Source organism: Taudactylus pleione, unplaced genomic scaffold (assembly GCF_031769625.1).
Source record: "Taudactylus pleione unplaced genomic scaffold, aTauple2 ptg000467l, whole genome shotgun sequence".
Classification (NCBI taxonomy): Eukaryota; Metazoa; Chordata; class Amphibia; order Anura; family Myobatrachidae; genus Taudactylus; species Taudactylus pleione.
This window is the reverse complement of record NW_028284869.1, coordinates 1,501,204-1,511,930: the sequence shown is the minus strand read 5'-3', so window position 1 is coordinate 1,511,930 and position 10,727 is coordinate 1,501,204. Positions and strand designations below refer to the sequence as shown.

Here is a 10,727-nt window from a genome sequence, read left to right as displayed (position 1 = left end):
ATTAATACAATGCACAAATTAGGTTTAAAAAGCAAATTAATAAATAAACATCGTGTAAATTTAAGTCCACATTTTGGCACTTTTGGAAAAGAGAATTTGAATCAAATGTTAAAGCAGATAATAGGAAAATATATTTATTAGTCTAATTTACATAAGACTATTCAGAGTTGGATATTTTTAAGATGCCATAAATCTAGTATTCTGTGAATGACAAAGCCATGACTCTGTCCATACCCCATAAGTGCTACACATACCAACAAAGCTTCCCATTTGTTGAAAGGGCATTTCTTGGTCAGTGTATTCCTGATTTCTTCAAAACAAGAAACATTCTCTATGGAGCTTATGATCTTAAAAAAGAATAGAATACAAACTATGTATTGGCCGGGAATCGAACCCGGGTCAACTGCTTGGAAGGCAGCTATGCTCACCACTATACCACCAAAGCTTCCTATTTATTGAAAGGGCATTTCTTGGTCAGGTTATTCTGGATTCCTTCAAAACAAGAAACTTTCTCTAAGGATCTTATGAGCTTAAAAAAATAAAAGAATACACTAGAAAAGCCATCCGTTGGCCGGGAATCGAACCCGGGTCAACTGCTTGTAAGGCAGCTATGCCCACCAATATACCACCAACGCTTGCTGGTTGCCAAAGGCCATTTGTTAGTCAAATCTGTAAGCCACAACACCTGATTGTATGATTTAAATGCTCTGCACTGTTAATCCATTAATTGACTGCAAAGCACTTCTTTTGATGATGGAAAATATTAATACAATGCACAAATTAGGTTTAAAATGCAAATGAATAAATAAACATGGTGTACATTTAAGTTCTCTTTTTGGCACTTTTGGAAAAGAGAATTTGAATTAAATGTTAAAGCAGATAATAGGAAAATATATTTAATAGTCTAATTTACATAAGACTATTCAGAGTTGGATATTTTTAAGATGCCATCAATCTAGTATTCTGTGAATGACAAAGCCATGACTCTGTCCATACCCCATAAGTGCTACACATACCAACAAAGCTTCCCATTTGTTGAAAGGGCATTTCTTGGTCAGTGTATTCCTGATTTCTTCAAAACAAGAAACATTCTCTAAGGAGCTTATGATCTTAAAAAATGAAAAGAATACACTGTTAATCCATTAATTGACTGCAATGCACTTCTTTTGATGATGGAAAATATTAATACAATGCACAAATTTGATTTAAAATGCAAATGAATAAATAAACATGTTGAACATTTAAGTCCACTTTTTGGCACTTTTGGAAAAGAGAATTTGAATTAAATGTTAAAGCAGATAATAGGAAAATATATTTAATAGTCTAATTTACATAAGACTATTCAGAGTTGGATATTTTTAAGATGCCATAAATCTAGTATTCTGTGAATGACAAAGCCATGACTCTGTCCATAGCCCATAAGTGCTACACATACCAACAAAGCTTCCCATTTGTTGAAAGGGCATTTCTTGGTCAGTGTTTTCCTGATTTCTTCAAAACAAGAAACATTCTCTAAGGAGCTTATGATCTTAAAAAATGAAAAGAATACACTGTTAATCCATTAATTGACTGCAATGCACTTTTTTTGATGATGGAAAATATTTATACAATGCACAAATTAGGTTTAAAATGCAAAAGAATAAATAAACATGGTGTACATTTATGTCCACTTTTTGGCACTTTTGGAAAAGAGAATTTGAATCAAATGTTAAAGCAGATAATAGGAAAATTTATTTAATAGTCTAATTTACATAAGACTATTCAGAGTTGGATATTTTTAAGATGCCATAAATCTAGTATTCTGTGAATGACAAAGCCATGACTCTGTCCATACCCCATAAGTGCTACACATACCAACAAAGCTTCCCATTTGTTGAAAGGGCATTTCTTGGTCAGTGTATTCCTGATTTCTTCAAAACAAGAAACATTCTCTAAGGAGCTTATGATGTTAAAAAATGAAAAGAATACATAAGAAAAATCATGCGTTGGCCAGTGCTACACATACCAACAAAGCTTCCCGTTTTTTGAAAGGGCATTTCTTGGTGAGGGTATTCCTAATTCCTACAAAACAAGAAACATTCTCTAATGAGCTTATGATCTTAAAAAATGAATAGAATACAAACTATGCATTTGCCGGGAATCGAACCCGGGTCAACTGCTTGAAGGCAGCTATGCTCACCACTATACCACCAACGCTTCATATTTCTTGATAGGGCATTTCTTGGTCAGTTTATTCCAGATTCCTTCAAAATAAGAAACTTTCTCTAAGGATCTTATGAGCTTAAAAAAATAAATGACGACACAAAAAAAGCCACGCATTTGCCAGTAATCGAACCCTGGTCAACTGCTTGGAAGGCAGCTATGCTCACCACTATACCACCAACGCTACCTGGCTGTCAAAGGCCATTTGTTAGTCAAATGTGTAAGCCACAACACCTGATTGTATGATTTCAATGCTCTGCACTGTTAATCCATTAATTGACTGCAATGCACTTCTTTTGATGATGGAAAATATTAATACAATGCACAAATTAGGTTTAAAATGCAAATGAATAAATAAAAACATGGTGTACATTTAAGTCCACTTTTTGGCACTTTTGGAAAAGAGAATTTGAATCAAATGTTAAAGCAGATAATAGGAAAATATATTTAATAGTTTAATTTACATAACATTATTCAGAGTTGGATATTTTTAAGATGCCATAAATCTAGTATTCTGTGAATGACAAAGCCATGACTCTGTCCATACCCCATAAGTGCTACACATACCAACAAAGCTTCCCATTTGTTGAAAGGGTATTTCTTGGTCAGTGTATTCCTGATTTCTTCAAAACAAGAAACATTCTCTAAAGAGCTTATGATCTTAAAAAAGGAAAAGAGTACACTGTTAATCCATTAATTGACTGTAATGCACCTCTTTTGATGATGGAAAATATTAATACAATGCACAAATTAGGTTTAAAAAGCAAATTAATAAATAAACATCGTGTAAATTTAAGTCCACATTTTGGCACTTTTGGAAAAGAGAATTTGAATCAAATGTTAAAGCAGATAATAGGAAAATATATTTATTAGTCTAATTTACATAAGACTATTCAGAGTTGGATATTTTTAAGATGCCATAAATCTAGTATTCTGTGAATGACAAAGCCATGACTCTGTCCATACCCCATAAGTGCTACACATACCAACAAAGCTTCCCATTTGTTGAAAGGGCATTTCTTGGTCAGTGTATTCCTGATTTCTTCAAAACAAGAAACATTCTCTATGGAGCTTATGATCTTAAAAAAGAATAGAATACAAACTATGTATTGGCTGGGAATCAAACCCGGGTCAACTGCTTGGAAGGCAGCTATGCTCACCACTATACCACCAAAGCTTCCTATTTATTGAAAGGGCATTTCTTGGTCAGGTTATTCTGGATTCCTTCAAAACAAGAAACTTTCTCTAAGGATGTTATGAGCTTAAAAAAATAAAAGAATACACAAGAAAAGCCATCCGTTGGCCGAGAATCGATCCCGGGTCAACTGCTTGGAAGGCAGCTATGCTCACCAATATACCACCAACGCTTGCTGGTTGCCAAAGGCCATTTGTTAGTCAAATCTGTAAGCCACAACACCTGATTGTATGATTTAAATGCTCTGCACTGTTAATCCATTAATTGACTGCAAAGCACTTCTTTTGATGATGGAAAATATTAATACAATGCACAAATTAGGTTTAAAATGCAAATGAATAAATAAACATGGTGTACATTTAAGTTCTCTTTTTGGCACTTTTGGAAAAGAGAATTTGAATTAAATGTTAAAGCAGATAATAGGAAAATATATTTAATAGTCTAATTTACATAAGACTATTCAGAGTTGGATATTTTTAAGATGCCATCAATCTAGTATTCTGTGAATGACAAAGCCATGACTCTGTCCATACCCCATAAGTGCTACACATACCAACAAAGCTTCCCATCTGTTGAAAGGGCATTTCTTGGTCAGTGTATTCCTGATTTCTTCAAAACAAGAAACATTCTCTAAGGAGCTTATGATCTTAAAAAATGAAAAGAATACACTGTTAATCCATTAATTGACTGCAATGCACTTCTTTTGATGATGGAAAATATTAATACAATGCACAAATTTGATTTAAAATGCAAATGAATAAATAAACATGTTGAACATTTAAGTCCACTTTTTGGAACTTTTGGAAAAGAGAATTTGAATTAAATGTTAAAGCAGATAATAGGAAAATATATTTAATAGTCTAATTTACATAAGACTATTCAGAGTTGGATATTTTTAAGATGCCATAAATCTAGTATTCTGTGAATGACAAAGCCATGACTCTCTCCATAGCCCATAAGTGTTACACATACCAACAAAGCTTCCCATTTGTTGAAAGGGCATTTCTTGGTCAGTGTTTTCCTGATTTCTTCAAAACAAGAAACATTCTCTAAGGAGCTTATGATCTTAAAAAATGAAAAGAATACACTGTTAATCCATTAATTGACTGCAATGCTCTTTTTTTGATGATGGAAAATATTTATACAATGCACAAATTAGGTTTAAAATGCAAAAGAATAAATAAACATGGTGTACATTTATGTCCACTTTTTGGCACTTTTGGAAAAGAGAATTTGAATCAAATGTTAAAGCAGATAATAGGAAAATATATTTAATAGTCTAATTTACATAAGACTATTCAGAGTTGGATATTTTTAAGATGCCATAAATCTAGTTTTCTGTGAATGACAAAGCCATGACTGTCCATACCCCATAAGTGCTACACATACCAACAAAGCTTCCCATTTGTTGAAAGGGCATTTCTTGGTCAGTGTTTTCCTGATTTCTTCAAAACAAGAAACATTCTCTAAGGAGCTTATGATCTTAAAAAATGAAAAGAATACATTGTTAATCCATTAATTGACTGCAATGCACTTCTTTTGATGATGGAAAATATTATTACAATGCACAAATTAGGTTTAAAATGCAAATGAATAAATAAACATGTTGTACACTTAAGTCCACTTTTTGGCATTTTTGGAAAAGAGAATTTGAATCAAATGTTAAAGCAGATAATAGGAAAATATATTTAATAGTCTAATTTACATAAGACTATTCAGAGTTGGATATTTTTAAGATGCCATAAATCTAGTATTCTGTGAATGACAAAGCCATGACTCTGTCCATACCCCATAAGTGCTACACATACCAACAAAGCTTCCCATTTGTTGAAAGGGCATTTCTTGGTCAGTGTATTCCTGATTTCTTCAAAACAAGAAACATTCTCTAAGGAGCTTATGATGTTAAAAAATGAAAAGAATACATAAGAAAAATCATGCGTTGGCCAGTGCTACACATACCAACAAAGCTTCCCATTTTTTGAAAGGGCATTTCTTGGTGAGGGTATTCCTAATTCCTACAAAACAAGAAACATTCTCTAATGAGCTCATGATCTTAAAAAATGAATAGAATACAAACTATGCATTTGCCGGGAATCGAACCCGGGTCAACTGCTTGAAGGCAGCTATGCTCACCACTATACCACCAACGCTTCATATTTCTTGATAGGGCATTTCTTGGTCAGTTTATTCCAGATTCCTTCAAAATAAGAAACTTTCTCTAAGGATCTTATGAGCTTAAAAAAATAAATGACGACACAAAAAAAGCCACGCATTTGCCGGTAATCGAACCCTGGTCAACTGCTTGGAAGGCAGCTATGCTCACCACTATACCACCAACGCTACCTGGCTGTCAAAGGCCATTTGTTAGTCAAATGTGTAAGCCACAACACCTGATTGTATGATTTCAATGCTCTGCACTGTTAATCCATTAATTGACTGCAATGCACTTCTTTTGATGATGGAAAATATTAATACAATGCACAAATTAGGTTTAAAATGCAAATGAATAAATAAAAACATGGTGTACATTTAAGTCCACTTTTTGGCACTTTTGGAAAAGAGAATTTGAATCAAATGTTAAAGCAGATAATAGGAAAATATATTTAATAGTTTAATTTACATAACATTATTCAGAGTTGGATATTTTTAAGATGCCATAAATCTAGTATTCTGTGAATGACAAAGCCATGACTCTGTCCATACCCCATAAGTGCTACACATACCAACAAAGCTTCCCATTTGTTGAAAGGGTATTTCTTGGTCAGTGTATTCCTGATTTCTTCAAAACAAGAAACATTCTCTAAAGAGCTTATGATCTTAAAAAAGGAAAAGAGTACACTGTTAATCCATTAATTGACTGTAATGCACCTCTTTTGATGATGGAAAATATTAATACAATGCACAAATTAGGTTTAAAAAGCAAATTAATAAATAAACATCGTGTAAATTTAAGTCCACATTTTGGCACTTTTGGAAAAGAGAATTTGAATCAAATGTTAAAGCAGATAATAGGAAAATATATTTATTAGTCTAATTTACATAAGACTATTCAGAGTTGGATATTTTTAAGATGCCATAAATCTAGTATTCTGTGAATGACAAAGCCATGACTCTGTCCATACCCCATAAGTGCTACACATACCAACAAAGCTTCCCATTTGTTGAAAGGGCATTTCTTGGTCAGTGTATTCCTGATTTCTTCAAAACAAGAAACATTCTCTATGGAGCTTATGATCTTAAAAAAGAATAGAATACAAACTATGTATTGGCCGGGAATCAAACCCGGGTCAACTGCTTGGAAGGCAGCTATGCTCACCACTATACCACCAAAGCTTCCTATTTATTGAAAGGGCATTTCTTGGTCAGGTTATTCTGGATTCCTTCAAAACAAGAAACTTTCTCTAAGGATGTTATGAGCTTAAAAAAATAAAAGAATACACAAGAAAAGCCATCCGTTGGCCGAGAATCGAACCCGGGTCAACTGCTTGGAAGGCAGCTATGCTCACCAATATACCACCAACGCTTGCTGGTTGCCAAAGGCCATTTGTTAGTCAAATCTGTAAGCCACAACACCTGATTGTATGATTTAAATGCTCTGCACTGTTAATCCATTAATTGACTGCAAAGCACTTCTTTTGATGATGGAAAATATTAATACAATGCACAAATTAGGTTTAAAATGCAAATGAATAAATAAACATGGTGTACATTTAAGTTCTCTTTTTGGCACTTTTGGAAAAGAGAATTTGAATTAAATGTTAAAGCAGATAATAGGAAAATATATTTAATAGTCTAATTTACATAAGACTATTCAGAGTTGGATATTTTTAAGATGCCATCAATCTAGTATTCTGTGAATGACAAAGCCATGACTCTGTCCATACCCCATAAGTGCTACACATACCAACAAAGCTTCCCATTTGTTGAAAGGGCATTTCTTGGTCAGTGTATTCCTGATTTCTTCAAAACAAGAAACATTCTCTAAGGAGCTTATGATCTTAAAAAATGAAAAGAATACACTGTTAATCCATTAATTGACTGCAATGCACTTCTTTTGATGATGGAAAATATTAATACAATGCACAAATTTGATTTAAAATGCAAATGAATAAATAAACATGTTGAACATTTAAGTCCACTTTTTGGAACTTTTGGAAAAGAGAATTTGAATTAAATGTTAAAGCAGATAATAGGAAAATATATTTAATAGTCTAATTTACATAAGACTATTCAGAGTTGGATATTTTTAAGATGCCATAAATCTAGTATTCTGTGAATGACAAAGCCATGACTCTCTCCATAGCCCATAAGTGTTACACATACCAACAAAGCTTCCCATTTGTTGAAAGGGCATTTCTTGGTCAGTGTTTTCCTGATTTCTTCAAAACAAGAAACATTCTCTAAGGAGCTTATGATCTTAAAAAATGAAAAGAATACACTGTTAATCCATTAATTGACTGCAATGCTCTTTTTTTGATGATGGAAAATATTTATACAATGCACAAATTAGGTTTAAAATGCAAAAGAATAAATAAACATGGTGTACATTTATGTCCACTTTTTGGCACTTTTGGAAAAGAGAATTTGAATCAAATGTTAAAGCAGATAATAGGAAAATTTATTTAATAGTCTAATTTACATAAGACTATTCAGAGTTGGATATTTTTAAGATGCCATAAATCTAGTTTTCTGTGAATGACAAAGCCATGACTGTCCATACCCCATAAGTGCTACACATACCAACAAAGCTTCCCATTTGTTGAAAGGGCATTTCTTGGTCAGTGTTTTCCTGATTTCTTCAAAACAAGAAACATTCTCTAAGGAGCTTATGATCTTAAAAAATGAAAAGAATACATTGTTAATCCATTAATTGACTGCAATGCACTTCTTTTGATGATGGAAAATATTATTACAATGCACAAATTAGGTTTAAAATGCAAATGAATAAATAAACATGTTGTACACTTAAGTCCACTTTTTGGCATTTTTGGAAAAGAGAATTTGAATCAAATGTTAAAGCAGATAATAGGAAAATATATTTAATAGTCTAATTTACATAAGACTATTCAGAGTTGGATATTTTTAAGATGCCATAAATCTAGTATTCTGTGAATGACAAAGCCATGACTCTGTCCATACCCCATAAGTGCTACACATACCAACAAAGCTTCCCATTTGTTGAAAGGGCATTTCTTGGTCAGTGTATTCCTGATTTCTTCAAAACAAGAAACATTCTCTAAGGAGCTTATGATGTTAAAAAATGAAAAGAATACATAAGAAAAATCATGCGTTGGCCAGTGCTACACATACCAACAAAGCTTCCCGTTTTTTGAAAGGGCATTTCTTGGTGAGGGTATTCCTAATTCCTACAAAACAAGAAACATTCTCTAATGAGCTTATGATCTTAAAAAATGAATAGAATACAAACTATGCATTTGCCGGGAATCGAACCCGGGTCAACTGCTTGAAGGCAGCTATGCTCACCACTATACCACCAACGCTTCATATTTCTTGATAGGGCATTTCTTGGTCAGTTTATTCCAGATTCCTTCAAAATAAGAAACTTTCTCTAAGGATCTTATGAGCTTAAAAAAATAAATGACGACACAAAAAAAGCCACGCATTTGCCGGTAATCGAACCCTGGTCAACTGCTTGGAAGGCAGCTATGCTCACCACTATACCACCAACGCTACCTGGCTGTCAAAGGCCATTTGTTAGTCAAATGTGTAAGCCACAACACCTGATTGTATGATTTCAATGCTCTGCACTGTTAATCCATTAATTGACTGCAATGCACTTCTTTTGATGATGGAAAATATTAATACAATGCACAAATTAGGTTTAAAATGCAAATGAATAAATAAAAACATGGTGTACATTTAAGTCCACTTTTTGGCACTTTTGGAAAAGAGAATTTGAATCAAATGTTAAAGCAGATAATAGGAAAATATATTTAATAGTTTAATTTACATAACATTATTCAGAGTTGGATATTTTTAAGATGCCATAAATCTAGTATTCTGTGAATGACAAAGCCATGACTCTGTCCATACCCCATAAGTGCTACACATACCAACAAAGCTTCCCATTTGTTGAAAGGGTATTTCTTGGTCAGTGTATTCCTGATTTCTTCAAAACAAGAAACATTCTCTAAAGAGCTTATGATCTTAAAAAAGGAAAAGAGTACACTGTTAATCCATTAATTGACTGTAATGCACCTCTTTTGATGATGGAAAATATTAATACAATGCACAAATTAGGTTTAAAAAGCAAATTAATAAATAAACATCGTGTAAATTTAAGTCCACATTTTGGCACTTTTGGAAAAGAGAATTTGAATCAAATGTTAAAGCAGATAATAGGAAAATATATTTATTAGTCTAATTTACATAAGACTATTCAGAGTTGGATATTTTTAAGATGCCATAAATCTAGTATTCTGTGAATGACAAAGCCATGACTCTGTCCATACCCCATAAGTGCTACACATACCAACAAAGCTTCCGATTTGTTGAAAGGGCATTTCTTGGTCAGTGTATTCCTGATTTCTTCAAAACAAGAAACATTCTCTATGGAGCTTATGATCTTAAAAAAGAATAGAATACAAACTATGTATTGGCCGGGAATCAAACCCGGGTCAACTGCTTGGAAGGCAGCTATGCTCACCACTATACCACCAAAGCTTCCTATTTATTGAAAGGGCATTTCTTGGTCAGGTTATTCTGGATTCCTTCAAAACAAGAAACTTTCTCTAAGGATGTTATGAGCTTAAAAAAATAAAAGAATACACAAGAAAAGCCATCCGTTGGCCGAGAATCGAACCCGGGTCAACTGCTTGGAAGGCAGCTATGCTCACCAATATACCACCAACGCTTGCTGGTTGCCAAAGGCCATTTGTTAGTCAAATCTGTAAGCCACAACACCTGATTGTATGATTTAAATGCTCTGCACTGTTAATCCATTAATTGACTGCAAAGCACTTCTTTTGATGATGGAAAATATTAATACAATGCACAAATTAGGTTTAAAATGCAAATGAATAAATAAACATGGTGTACATTTAAGTTCTCTTTTTGGCACTTTTGGAAAAGAGAATTTGAATTAAATGTTAAAGCAGATAATAGGAAAATATATTTAATAGTCTAATTTACATAAGACTATTCAGAGTTGGATATTTTTAAGATGCCATCAATCTAGTATTCTGTGAATGACAAAGCCATGACTCTGTCCATACCCCATAAGTGCTACACATACCAACAAAGCTTCCCATTTGTTGAAAGGGCATTTCTTGGTCAGTGTATTCCTGATTTCTTCAAAACAAGAAACATT

The 10,727-nt window shown here is 33.1% G+C and overlaps 1 non-coding gene across 1 annotated transcript; it reads right to left on the bottom strand.

Annotated features, from left to right (window-relative positions):
- Positions 1 to 373: 373 nt before the first annotated feature.
- TRNAG-UCC (transfer RNA glycine (anticodon UCC)) lies at positions 374 to 445 on the bottom strand. Its single transcript has one exon. It is a non-coding gene; the product is annotated as a tRNA-Gly (tRNA).
- Positions 446 to 10,727: the final 10,282 nt, after the last annotated feature.